General features: G+C 34.9%; 1 protein-coding gene across 1 annotated transcript in view; it reads left to right on the top strand.

The window, feature by feature from the left end:
- Window positions 1–15,227, top strand: part of PTPRM (protein tyrosine phosphatase receptor type M) — an 849,607-nt gene that overhangs the window by 705,193 nt on the left and 129,187 nt on the right.

The following is a 15,227-nucleotide window of genomic DNA, read 5'->3' as shown; positions in this document are numbered from 1 at the left end:
ATTATCCTATAGATTTTAAAGACTTCTTCACTCCCCTTACCATCTACCACTGCCCTGTAAGGAGACATGGAAAACCTTTTATCTGTTTGCTGCAGGGCAATTATACAAGATACTGAATAATTATAATGTATTCAGTGTTAATTATAAATGTGCAGCATATGTTTTTATATGTATTGTATTTATGTGTTTTAGGTAATTATGCATTTGAGTTCCTTGCCAATTTTATGGCCAAAATATTTTACTTGGCTGATTACTAAGTGTATTTTAAGCTTACTTCTTGAAACATGAAGAGAATATACTATAAATCCAATTAACATGATTTATCTGCCTAAAGAGAATGCTTGCTTTTATTTTTTTCCCCTGTTTTAATGATGAAAAACAGTTGTAAGGATACATAGTAACTTAATTTGTTTTTAAAGCTTTCTGAGCTCAATTTTATTGTTATTCTCCTTTACAAGCAAAACATAATTTTTGAAAGATAATTGGAAATTTTAGGGAATGTATATAGACAAAAACGGGACAGTGCAAATCATCCATAAACTATCAATTTTGAGTAAGTCTCTGTCTAAAATGTTAATGCATTAGAATCTTAATATAAACATTTTCCCACTTAATATTATATCTTAAATGTTTGCTGTATCTTTTTTTTTTTTTTTTTTTGTAGTGGGGATTGAACCCAGGAATGCTCTACCACTAAGTTGTATGCCCTGCAATTTTTATTTTTTTATTTTGAGACAGGGTCTTATTATGTTGCTGAGAGTCTTGCTAAATTGCTGAAGCTGACCCCAAATTTGATAGCCTCCTTCCTCAGACTCCTGAGTCTCTAGAATTACAGGCATGTGCCACCCCACCCAACTGAGTTTTCCTATATCTTTACCATGAACTCTACTATAAATAATTCTTTGGATTTACCACCATTATTTCCAAAGGTATATTCAAGAGAGAGAATCACTGGTTCAAAGTTTATAAAATGCTTTACGTTTTTTACATATATTGACAACTTGCTTTCATGAAAGTTTGTAGTAATTCATATTTCCATCAGCACTCCGGAAGAATGCTTACCTTAATTCATTATCACTAAAATAAGCCCTAATCTTTTTTTCTTTAATCTTTTCCAGTTTGATGGGATGTGTATATATATATATATATATATATATATATATATATATATATATATATATACACACACACATAGAGAGAGAGAGAGAGAGATTCAGATATATATCCTTAGTGTTCCATTTGAAACAACACATCTTCATATATATATATTTTTGGCCATGTGAAAATTTTTCTTCTGTGAGGTTTTGTTTTGTTTTGTTTATCCTTTGCCTCATTTTCTCCTGGGTGTTAGTTGTCTCTTAGTGATCTCTGTGAGCCTACTGTGCTCTTCTTTACAAATGTGTTGGCAATGCTTAGTCTTTGTATGCCAACATACTGGATAACCTAGAGAAAATAAGTAAATTCCTGGAAACATAACCTACCTAGACTGAATAAGAATAAGCAGAAAATATGAACAAATGAATAATAAGTAAGAAGGTTTAAACACTGATCAAAATACTTCCCACCCTGAGGTGGGGGTGCACACCTGTAATCCCAGCTACTGGGGAGACTGAAGCATGAGAATTCCAAGTTCAGTGCCAGCCTCAACAATTTAGTGAGATCTTAGCTCAAAATTTTGAAATAATAAAAAGATCTATGGATATAGCTCAGTGTAGATCATCCCTGGGTTTAGTCCCTAGTGTCTTCTCTCTCCCTCTTTCTCTCACATATACACACAGGTGCACATGCACACACACACATACACACAAACACAATTCCAAATAAAACCAAGGAGAGATGGCAGAGGGCTTCACTGAAGTCTCCCCTTTTCTTGTTGTTGTTGTTGTTTTCTATTTTAGTGGCACTGTGGATTTAACTCAGGGCATCATGCATGCCAGGCAAATGCTCTACCCCTGAGCCACATTCCCATCCCATCTACTCAAAATTTAGAAGACTTAATTGCAAGCATTCTTAAATTCTTCCAAAATAATGAAGAGGTAGAACGCTTACAAACTCATTTTATAAGACCAGCATTCCACTCTGAATGGCAGTATGGAGATTCCTCAGAAAACATAGAATGGAACCACCATTTCACCCAGTTATCCCACTCCTTGGTTCATACCCAAAGGAATTAAAATCAGCATACTACAGTAACGCAGCTACATTGATGTTTATGGCAGCTCAATTCACCATAGCTAGATTGTGGAACCAACTTAGATGCCTTTCAGTAGATGAATAGATAAAGAAACGGTGGTATATATACACTATGGAATATTACTCAGCCATAAAGAAGAATAAAATTTTGGCATTTGCAGGTAAGTGGATGGAGTTGGAGAATATCATGCAAAGTGAGATAAGCCAATCCCAAAAAATCAAAGGCCAAATGTTTTCTCTAATAAGTGGATGCTGATACATAATAGGGGAGTGTGGTTTAAGGAAAGAATGGAGGAACTTTGGATTGTGTAGAAGGAAATGGGGAAGGAGGTGTGGGGGAAGGAACGATAGTGAACTGAGACAGACATCATTACCCTATGTACATGTATGATTACACAAATTGTACATTGTGTACAACCATAGAAATGAAAATTGTACCCGATTTGTGAACAATGAATCAAAATGCAGTGTGTAAAAATAAATAAATAAAAGTCAAAACAGCTAAAAAAAAATTTAAAAAACCAAGAAAAAAAAAGACCATCTTTACCCTGATCCAGAGTGAGATAAGGATATAAGAAAACAAATTTGCAGACCAATATCCCTGATAAACATAAACACAAAAATTCTTAACCAGATTACTGCCTAACCAAGTTCAACAGCATATTTAAAGAATCAAGTAGGATTTACTCTAGATTATAACAGTTTTTCAACATTGTGAATCAATACATGTGATATACCACATTAACAGAATGAAAAATAAAAATCATGTATATCTCAGTAGATGCAGAAAACAAAAACATTTAACAAAGTCCAACCTGCTTTTGTTATAAAAATTCTCAACCAATTGAGTTACTTACCATAGTGAAGACCATATTTGAAAAGCTTACAGCTAACACCATACTCAGTGGTGAAAAACTAAATGCTTCTCTTCTAAAATTAGTAACAAGACAAAGGTGCCCATTCACCAGTTCTATATACCATATACCATAGTACTAGAAGTTGCAGTCAGAGAAATTAGGCAATGAAAAGCATTTGAAATTTAAAAGAAGAAGTAAAACTGTCTTATGTTTGCAGGTGACATGACCTTATATGTAGCAGACCCTAAAGACTTCTACCTCAATACTGTCAAAACTAATACATGATTCAGTACAGTTGCAGGGTGCAAAATCAACATATAAAAGTCAGTTGTGTTTCTGTATACTAACACTAAACTATCTGAAAAAATAATAAAAAGTCCCATTTCTAATAGCATCAAAAAGAATATAATACTAGAAATAAATTTAACCAAGGAGGTGGAATACATTATAAACTAGAAGACATTAAGAAAATAAATTGAAGAAGATGCAAATAAATACATATGGTCCCCAATTTGAAATAACCTGACTTTTGCTTGGTTGTTTTTCCTTTTTGGTCTGTTTGTTTTTACTATATTAGTACACAAGAAATATATATTTGAAGAAACTATAGAAGCTATAGTTTGAATTTTAATTTGGGTATTTCCTTGGCTAGCAATACGAGATATAATAGTCTTTTATTGTCTTTCTACAGTCTTTCTGTAGTCTTTCTTTGATGCTGGGTATTGGCTGCAAACAGTAGCCCCTACTCAGCCAAGTGATCACAAGGGGAAACAAACAAAACTGTGCAGTATACTATGTTATTAAAATGTTTGGAAGAGAAGGTATATTAACTGCTTTTTGGGTTTAGGTATTTTCAACTTGTAATGATTTCATTAGGTCATGAACACCATTGTAAGTTCAGGAGCACCATTGTAAGCTCAGATATCTATAGAAAGATATCACATGTTCATGGATAGAAGACTTAATATTGTTAAAATGTCCATAGATTTTGTGCAATCCCTATCAAAATTTTAATGGCCTTTTGGGAAAACTGGATATTCATATGTAAAGAAATGAAATTTGGCCTCTGTTTTATACCACACACAAAAATTAACTTGAATTGGTTTAAATGTAAGACCCCCAAATGGTAAAACTCCTAGAAGAAAACAAAGAAAAAGTTCCTTGAAAAAGTGTTATGACTCCAAAAGCATGAGCAACAGAAGCAAGAACCAGCTGTATCAAACTATAAGGTTTCTGTACAGTAAAAGAAAAAGCCATCAAAAAGAAAAGGCTGGGCTGGGGTTGTGGCTCAGTGGTAGAGCACTTGCCTAGCATGTGTGAGGCACTGGATTCGATTCTCAGCACTGCCTGTAAATAAATAAATGAAATAAAGGTCCATCAACAACTTAAAAATATAAAAGTATTTTTAAAAGGTAACTATGGATTTAGAAAATATTTGCAAGCTCTATATTAAAGTGGGTTAATAACCAAAATATCGAAGGAATTTCTACAATTCAATCATGAATAATAATAATAATAATTCAATTGAAAATGAGCAAGGGATCTGAATAGAAATTTTTTTTTTAAAGAAGTCATACAAATGGCCAACAAGTAAATGAAAGATCAAGATCACTAATCACCCAGAAAATGTTAATCTAAACCATAATGAACTATCTCCTCACACCTATTTTGGATTTTTTTTTTTTTTTTTTGGCCTCACTCCTTTTTGATGGCCATTATAAAAGACAAAAGATAACAAGTGTTGGAAAGAAAGTGGAGAAAAAGGAACTCTTGTGTACTGTTGATGATAATATAAATTGGTACAGCCACTATAAAAACCGTACAAGGGTCCTCAAAACAACAAAATTGTAACTATGATATGATCTAGTGACCCCACTCCTGAATATCTATCTAAAGGAAATGAGATAAGTAGCTTGAAGAGATATGGACCCTCCCATGTTCATCGCAGCATTGTTCAGAAGCATTATTCCTAGCCAAGACATAGGAACAACCTGTCCATCAACAGATGAAAGGCTAAAAGATTTGTGATTTATATATACAACAGAATAATATTCAACCATGAAAAGGTTATCCTGTCATTTGAAACAACATGGATGAACCTTGAGAGCATAATTTAAGTGAAGTACTTCCTGCAAAGAAAAACAAATACTACTTGATCTCATTTATACATAGAATCTAATAAAAGTCCAGCTTATTGAAACAAAAAGTAGAATGGTCATTGCCCAGGACTGCATGTAAGTGGAAATGAGGAGTTGTTGGACGAAGACTATAAACTTACAGTTAAAAGATGAATATGTTCTGGGGATCTGCAGTACGGCATAGTTCAACATGATGACTGCAGTTAATAATATTGTATTTTATTCTTGAAATTTGCTAAGACAGGAGTAGATCTTAAATTACCCACCTCCCAAAATGATAACTTCTGTGACATATGTGTTAACCAACTTGACTGTGGTGTTGATTTCATGCATATATGTGAAATAAAATACTGATGGTATATCTCACTGGTAGAATGCATACTTAGCATGTGTGAGACCTTGGGTTACATCCCCAGCACCAAACCCCTCCCCAAATACTGAAGTTGACAAACACCCTTGTCGAGGTCCTGATTTTAAGGAAGGAAAGTCTGATTGATTAACTATCAGTTATGATTAGGGTAAGGGAATTCCCTTCCATTCCTGATTTATTCATATTTTTGACATGGATGGATATTGTGTTTCACAGAATTCTTTTTCAGCATTTATTGTGATACAAAAGTTTTATTTGATTTTTCTTCTTTAGTACATTAGCATGGTGAGTTAATTAGATAGATAGATAGATAGATAGATAGATAGATAGATAGATAGATAGATAGATAGATAGATAGATATCACCAAAACCAACCCTTCCTTCCCAGGATACATCTAACTGGTTCTAACTGATTCATGATCTGTATAAAACATTGCAGAATGCAGCTTACCAATGATTTTTCATTCAAGTTCATTTATGAGCCTAGTCTGTTCATTATTGTTTTTGTCAACTTTTTCACTGCTGCAACTAAAAGACCTGACAAGGAAAATTTTAAAGGAGGAAAAGCTTATTTGGGGACTCAGTTTCAGAGCACTCAGTCCATATACAGCCAGATCCATTCCTTGGGGCTTGAGATGAAGCAGAACATCATAGTGGAAGAGTGTAGTTAACAGAAGTAGCTCACATGATGATCAGAAAGCAGAGAGAAACAGCTCAGCTCAACAAATATATACCCCCAAAATGGGCCCCTAATGATCCCGTTCCACCAGTCACACCCCACCTGCCCACAGTCACCACCCAGTTAATCCCCTTTAGGGAACTAATTCTCTGATTGAGTTAAGACTTGCATAACCCAAACATTTTACCTCTAAATTTTCTTGCATTGTCTCACACATGAGCTTTTGGGGGACACTGAATATCTAAACCATAACAATTATTATTATACATTCATCTTCTGGTTTTAGAATAAAAATATGTCCTTCTTAAAAAAAAAGATGAATGGAATAGCATTCTACATTTTTCTACTAAAATATTTTATTCAAGAGTCAAATTATCTTTTAAATATTTAGAAGTCACTTATAAAACTCATAACATGTGGCATTTTCCTCTTGCTAAAATATTTAATTACTAATTTTTTTAATACTTGTAGAGCTATTCTTTTAAATTTTAATTTTTTTAAGATTTTTTTATTTGGTGCATTATAACTGTGCATAATAGTGGGTTTCATTGTTACATATTTGTACTTGCAAATTACATAATTTTATCAATTTATTTCCCTAGTACCTCCCCTCTCCCTTTTCCTGGTCCACTTCCTCTACTCTAGTGGTCTCCCTTCCATTTTCCCTAACTCCCTCCCTTTTGTTCTTTTTTCTCTCTAGCTCCCACATATGAAAGAGAAAATATGTGACCCTTGACTCTGAACCTGGCTTATTTCACTAAACATAATGCTCTCACGATCCATTCATATGCAAATGACATAATTCCATTCTTCTTTATGGTAGAGTAAAACTCGGTTGTGTATATATACCACATTATCTTTATCCATTCATCTGTTGACAGACACCTAGGCTGGTTTCATAATTTGGCTATCCCTATAATAACTTTAATTCTTTTTGATATAACTTTAATTCTTTTTGATAAATATCAAGGAATGGAATAACTGGGTCATGGTCAATTCTAGTTTTTTGAGGAACCTTCATACTGATTCCTATTGTAGTGGTACTACTTTACAATCCAACAGTGTGTAAGAGTTTCTTTACCCTCACATCTTCACCAGAATTTATTTCTATTCTTGATGACTGCCATTCTAACTGGAGTGAGATGAAATCTCAGTGTAGTTTTTATTTGCATTTCTCTGATTACTAAAAGTACTGAACATTTTGTTCATGTTCATTGACCATTTGTATTTTGAGAAGGGTCTGTTTAGTTCATTTGTCCATTTATTGACTGGGTTATTTGTTTTTGGTGGTTGAGCGTAGAACTATTCTTGATTTCTAGTTTTCCTTGAATGTTAGTATTTATAGTTAATATTTTCATAGGCATCTATATATTTTTTTCTTTTTTATTTAAAAGCATGGGTTTATCAATAGTCTTCTGGTCTTCTTAACTTGCCTGTGCTAGTGTTCCATTTCCCCTTTTTTATCATTAATACTATATATTTGTGTCTTCTTTTTCCTTGAATGTTCCTGTTAGCAGTTTGTCCATTTTATTAGTCATCGCCTTCGTTGGACTTTAATATTATATTTCTTAAATTTTTTTTATTTATGTAGTTTATCAATTTTCTTTTACTTTGAGTTTGTTCTGTTCCTATGTTTAAATGTATTGCTAAACACTAATTCTTTAATTTTTTTCAATTAATTGTACACAAATGGGGTACAACCTTCATTTCTCTGGTTGTACATAGAGTAGAGTCACACCATTTGTATAATCATACATGTACATAGGGTAATGGTGTGTGTCTCATTCTATTATCTTTCCTTCCTTCCACCCTCTCCCCACCCCTCATTTTCCTCTACACAATCCAATGTTCCTTCATTCTTCCCTTACCACCTCTCACCCCTGTTATGTATCAGCATCCACTTATCAGAGAAAACATTCATCCTTTGGTTTTTTGGGGATTGGCGTATTTTACTTAGCATGATATTCTCCAATTCCATGCATTTACCTACAAATGCCATAATTTTATTCTTCTTTATGGCTGAGTAATATTCCATAGTGTATATATACCACGGTTTCTTTATCCATTCATCTATTAAAGGGCATCTAGGTTGGTTCCACAATTCAGCTACTGTGAGTTGAGCTGCTATAAACATTCATGTGGCAGAGTCACTGTAGTATGCTGGTTTTAAGTCCTTTGGGTATAAACCATGGAGTGGGATAGCTGGGTCAAATGGTGGTTCCATTCCAAGTTTTCTAAGGAATCGCCATACTGCTTTCCAGAGTGGCTGCACCAATTTTGCAATCCCACCAGCAATGTATAAGTGTGCTTTTTTTCCTACATCCTTGCTAACACCTATTGTTGCTTGTTTTCATGATATAACCATTTTAATTGGGGTGAGATCCAATCAGGGTAGTTTTGATTTGCATTTCACTAGAGATGTTGAACATTTTTTCATGTCATCTGTTGACCACTTGTACAACTTCTTTGAAGTGTCTGCTCAGTTCCTTAGCATTTTGTTGATTGGGTTCTTTTTATTTTTGGTGTTAAGTGTTTTGAGTTCTGTATAAATCCTGGAGATTAGTGCTATATCTCAAGTACATGTGGTAAAGATTTTTCTCCAATTCTGTAGGCTCTCTTTTCACATTGTTGATTGTTTCCTTTGCTAAGAAAAGGCTTTTTAATTTGAATCCATCCCATTTATTGATTCCTACTTTTATTTCTTGTGTTTTGGGAGTCTTGTTAAGGAAGTCTGATCGTAAGCTGACATGATTAAGATCTGCGCCTACCTTGTCTTCTGTTTGGTGCAGGGTCTCTGGTCTAATTCCTAGGTCCTTGATCCATTGTGAGTTGAGTTTTGTATAGGGTGAGAGATAGGGGTTAATTTCATTTTACTGCATGTGGATTTCCAGTTTTCCCAGCACCATTTGTTGAAGAGGCTATCTTTTCTCCATTGTATTTCTTTGGTACCTTTGTCTAGCATGAGATAACTGTATTTATGTGGGTTTGTCTTTGTGTCCTCTATTCTGTACCATTGGTCTAACTGTCTATTTTCGTGCCAATACAATGACATTTTTGTTATTATTGCTCTGTTGTATCATTTAAGATCTGGTATTATGATGCTTCCTCTTTCACTCTTCTTGCTAACGATTGCTTTAGCTATTCTGGGTCTCTTATTTTTCCAAATGAATTTCATTATTTCTTTTTCTAGTTCTATGAAGAATGTCATTGGAATTTTAATGGGAATTGCATCAAATATGTATAGTGCCTTTGGGAGTATGATTATTTTGACAATATTAATTGTGCCTGTCCAAGAACATGGGAGATCTTTCCATCTTCTAAGGTTTTCTTTAATTTCTTTCTTTAATGTTCTGTAGTTTTCTTTTTTTTTTTTTTTTTTTTTTTTTTTTTTTTTTTTTTTTTTGTTGTTGTTGTTCTGTAGTTTTCATTGTACAGGTCTTTCACCTCTTTTGTTAGATTGATTCCCAAGTATTTTTTTTTTTGAGGCCATTGTGAATGGGGTAGTTTCTCTAATTTCTTTTTCAGAGGATTCATCACATGTGAATAGAACTGCATTAGATTTATGAGTGTTGATTTTATATCCTGCTACTTTGCTGAATTCATTTATTAGTTCTAGAAATTTTCTGGTGGAAATTTTGGATCCTTTAAATATAGAATCATGTCCTTAACAAATAGTGATAGTTTGAGTTGTTCTTTCCTATTTGTATTCCTTTCATTTCTTTTGTTTGTCTAATTGTTCTGGCTAGTTTCAAGGATGATGTTGAATAGAAGTGGTGAAAGAGGGCATCCCTGCCTTGTTCCAGTTTTTAGAGAATGCTTTCAGTTTTTCTTCATTTAGAATGATATTGGCCTTGGGCTTTGCATAGCTAGCCTTTACAATGTTGAGGTATGTCCCTTCTATCCCTATTTTTTCTAGTGTTTTGAACATGAAGAGGTGCTGTATTTTATCAAATGCTTTTTCTGCATTTATTGAAGTTATCATATGATTCTTAACTTAAGTCTATTCATATGATGAATTGCATTTATTGATTTCTGGATGTTGAACCAACCTTGCATCCCTGGAATGAACCCTACTTGATCATGCTGCACAAGCCTTTTAGTATGTTTTTGTATGCAGTTTACTAGGTTTTGGTTAAGAATTTTTGTATGTCTGTTCATCAGGGATATTGGTCTGAAATTTTCTTTCCTCGATGTATCTTTGTCTGGTTTTGGTATCAGGGTGATACTAGCTTCATAAAATGAGTTTGGAAAGTTTCCCTCCTTTTCTGTTTCATGGAATACTTTGAGGATTATTGGCATTAGTTCTTCTTTGAAGATCTTGTAGAACTTGGTTGAGAATCTATCTGGGCTTTTCTGGGTTGGTAGGTTTTTGATGGTGTTTCCTATTTCATTGCTTGAATTTGATCTGTTTAAATTATGTATGTCTTCTTGATTCAGTTTGGATAGACCATATGTCTCTAGAAATTTGTTGATGCCTTTGAGATTTTCTGTTTTGTTGGAGTATAGATTTTCAAAATAGCTTCTAATTATATTTTGCATTTCAATAATGTCTGTTGTGATATTTCTGAAAAGGGATATAAATCATAAATTTTAATAATTTGAGTTTTATCTCTCCTTATTGTGATCCCTTCTTTGATTTGTGGATGATTTAGAAATATGGGAAATATTTTTGTTTTTGTCTGTCATTTCCAACTAGATTGAATTATAATCATATAAAATTCATTGAAATATGTGGACACTCTTTGGAGCCATCTACGTGGTCAATTTTCTTAAAGATTTTATGTAAATTTTCTTTGTACTTTTTCTTTGTACTGACTTTTTTCTGTTTAATCTATCAGTTATTGAAAGAGCTGTATTAAAGAAGTTCTATAGTTTGAATCTAACTTATTATCTAAATACAAGTTTAGAATCATCTCTTCTGAATGAATTGAACATTTTGTCATTGAATAGTGATATCACTGTCTTTAGTAATGTTTTCTTTTATAATTTGTCTACTTTCAATACAGCTTTTCCAGTTTCCTTGTAATTATTATTTCCCTATATTGTATTTTCAACCTAAGTATAACTTGGTCCTCTAAAAAATAGCATATAGAGTAGTCCCTCCTCATATATGTAGCTATTCCAAGAACCCCAGGGATGCCTGAAACCACAGAGTACCTAACCCTACACATAACTGCTTTTTCTATAAACACTTAGTATAGAATTTATTTTATAAATTAGGTATAGTAAAGGATTAATAACAATAACATAATAAAGTACAACAATTGTAACAATTTCCTTTCATTAAATTTAGGTGAGTGTGATCTCTTTCTGGAATTTTCCATTTAATGTTTCCAGACTATAGATGACTGTGGTAGCTGAAACTGCAGAAAGGAAAACCACAGTAAAGAGAGGTGAGGGCTACTGTAGCTGGACTGGTATTTCAGTGGAGTCTCACACTTCAGCTTATGGTGATTCTTGACATATTTGAATGCATTTCCATCACCCTATCATATGTTGTTTTTGCTTCATTTTTATTACTTCTTCCTCCACCTAGCCTAGTTACTGGTGAGTTTTGTTTTTCTCATTCTGTTTTTCACTCTACTGATTTGGAGATTATGTACTCTTTTCTTTTAGTAGTCACTATAGAAATGTTAATACACATCATTAAGTTTAAAAATGTAGAATTAATTCAATTTAATACTAGGTTTTGAAAGGTCAAAAAATCTTGGTCTCTATCTCCAGACCACCCCTCTCATTCTCTCTCACAGGAGGAATTAGGAACCCATCAGAAGTTGTGTGTCTCTCTTACATCCTAAAACCTTTTCTTCTTCCTGGTTGCCACACAGCTCAAAGAGTGGAGGCCAATACCATTGATGGCCTTGTTTCTCTTGAACATGGTCCTTTCTGCCTTGTGCTGTTGGTTACTAATAACCATAGTCACACGCAGGCACCATCACCTGTTGCTCCCATTATCAGAGATGCTTTCTAGCGGTAGTGGTGGTTGTATTTCCCTCATCGGATGGCAGACCCCTTCGTCTGTGTTTGTCTTCCAGTTTGGCTGCCTGGCTGATGTACATATAAAATGGAGTGGACATCTGTTTGATTTCCCTTTATTACATGAATCTCTCTAGAATTTGATCATTTTGGTGAGCCTCTGTCCAGCTAGGTTGTCCTCTATGAATTAGAGTGGTTCTGAAAGACAGGGTTCTGTATTCCACTCCCTCCACCTAGTTGCCTCCTCTTTTCCTTTCTCTTTTGCCACTGCCCTACAGCCTGGACTTCAGCCAGGCTTTGTGCATCTTCTTCTGCAGCTACTCTTCCTTCTCCTCCTTCCACTACAGAACCTTTGAACCTTCAGAACTTTGTCTCAAACCTCTAACTTATAAACAAGATCTTCCCTGTGGAAACATCCTACTAGTCATCAGAGGTTGGGGGAATTCATCAGGTACAATAGGAATCCTTGGTATATATGTATCTTTTAAGAGTTACATTTGCAATTCCAGATAGCCAGTATTTAGTAGCAATACAAATTGCCTGGTAAGTCTGATGAACAGAAAAGAAGAGACAATGAAGCTGGACAGATAATCTGAAGCTAATGGAACAGTCGTTTACCAAAAAGTACCTGGCATGTGCTCATTTTTCCTGTGAATGGCAGTGCTGGCTGGCAGAGGCAGGCTTATAATGTTTTCATGTCCATCCTGCAGCTCTTCTGCAGAGGATGGCAGCTGACCTGCTCCCCATATGCTCAAAACCATTGTCACTGTGCTCAGGAGCAATGAGTGGGTTTGGTGCTTATGCCTGTAGATAGAACTGACTGGAATTATTTCTTCCCATGCTGTTCCATGCTTTATTGGTGGAAAGTAAATATTTCATGGAGTTTTCAGTGGCTTTTGCTTTGTTTAGCATCTTGATGTTCAATTTCCATGGTGGGTTTCTTGTTTATAGGTTGGCACAGATCTCTTTAATATTATTGACCTTCTAACCATTTTAAAAGGTTCTGGGTAAGCCGCTGAACATGGAATTAGATCTATTTTGCACTAAATAAATTTTTTTTATATTTATGTGTTTGAGTTGTAGCTATGACTACTGCATTGGTCTGATAACTTTAATGCTTTTTTTAAAAAAAATGCCAATATTTGACATCAGTGTTCCCATAAAATAAATAAATGATTCTTCCACAATTGCTTTTCCAATGCTTTTCCCATGTGACTCTTTCCAATAGTTTTCCCTCCCAAATTGTTTGAGTAGTAGCTGTCATGATTCTTGTGAATTGGCAATTATGTCAGAACGATTTAATCAGTGCCTCAGCTGTGCTGGCATTGCTCTTGGAAGACCATTTTTTCAGACTGACAGCCCCCTAAGCATTTGTTAAATAATTAGACCTCTAAACTCTTTTCCCACAAGGACTCTCAAAAGTACTGTCAGATATTCAGAGCTTTAGAGACATAGCCCAGGCACTACTATAAGTACCAGAACCCTGTTAAGCAAAGCTCAAGAACTTTGAATGAGGGTGGATGAGAGTCAGAGTTTTCTGTCCTCGGGGAATGTTCCTCCAATGTCACTGTCAAGAACTTGCATACATAATTAATCAAGGAGGAACTCAATGGGATTTTGATTGACATCAGATGCCATTCCAGCATCACAGGATGCAGGATCATGGGGTGGGGGTGCCACTTAATTTATGGGACATATGTCATCCTCCTTCATCCCACAGTCATGGTACAAAATGTGTATTTCTTGTACGTTTGGTGAAGGGGAGGTGCAATAATAAAGTGCACAAAAAATTAGTACTAGATTTTAAAATGTTGATTAAATAGATAATAAAAACCAACCAGTTATGTCTGCTTGATTTATGAGGAGGCTAATAATGGAAATGTAAATCCATGAGCCTCTCCTGTGTGCAGAGCTTGGCAGATAAGTAAAGGAGTTGTTCTGTTGTGCAAGTGAAGCATGAATGAGATCAGAAAGTTTGAATGTCTCAAGACATTTCCAGGAGAGCTCCTTCTGTTGATTGCCTTTGGTTTCCCTTCCCCTTCTGTTATACATCTCCAAACCTTTAATTCCTTGTTTACAAAAGGGGATTCATGTGCACTTCATGGGGCCATTGTGAGAATAACAGTTATGTGTATACATCTGTGTGTATGCATAAAGATAAACATAGATCTTTTCATTGTGGTCCAGAACTGGTTCCTTCATTCTAGAATCACCTCCAGAGCAATTGCACCAATATCTGATTCCATTATTATACCACCATCATTTTGGAGTCTCATTGAAATATTATTCACTCCCCTGTGCTTAGGAGCCCATAATGCCTACAGAACTGGGTGTTTATGACCCCTGATCGATGAAGTCTGTCCCACTTCTCCTTGAATGCTCATGTTCTGTGATTAATGCTCTCGCACTCAGGTCAGACATCTTACTTTCCCTCAATTCCATGCCCCTGTCTTTGTTGCTGAAGTCACCTACCTCTGCATGGAGCCCATTTATTTTCCCTTTTATCTTTCGTAGTTCTTCTCCTCAATTCTACCAAGACCAGCTCAAGTCCTTTCTACTCCTTAAAGCCTTGTCCACCCAACCCTTCAGGCCCTCCATGATGTCTTCTTTCTCCAAACCTTTGAAGCAAATCAGAGTGCCTGTAGTGGAATCTAGCTTCTATTTTTGTATTTCTCTGTAACATTTGCTATCTGTCTCTTGCGTATTATGAATGGTCAGCATCTTCTCCAAGTAGAAAACCTCTGATTCTTTGATGTGGAATCCACAGTGTCTATCCCTGTGCTTATCAGTAGGCATTGGGAATTGACCATTTTGGATGGGGAACTCCTGGTAGAACCTTCTTGTGATGTGCTAATATAAGCCAGTGATGCAGAAGTTTAACAACCAGTTATAATCCCCTGATTTTGAAAATTTTTAATAAAATATAGTAGATTTTTTTCATAGTTGCAGTGACAGTAACCAACATTTTTATCATCATAGCAACTAGCATTGTTGAGCATCAGGCATGTTCCAGG

Source organism: Sciurus vulgaris (genome assembly GCF_902686455.1).
Source record: "Sciurus vulgaris genome assembly, chromosome: 13".
Taxonomy (NCBI): domain Eukaryota; kingdom Metazoa; phylum Chordata; class Mammalia; order Rodentia; family Sciuridae; genus Sciurus; species Sciurus vulgaris.
This window is presented reverse-complemented; position numbering and strand designations above follow the sequence as displayed.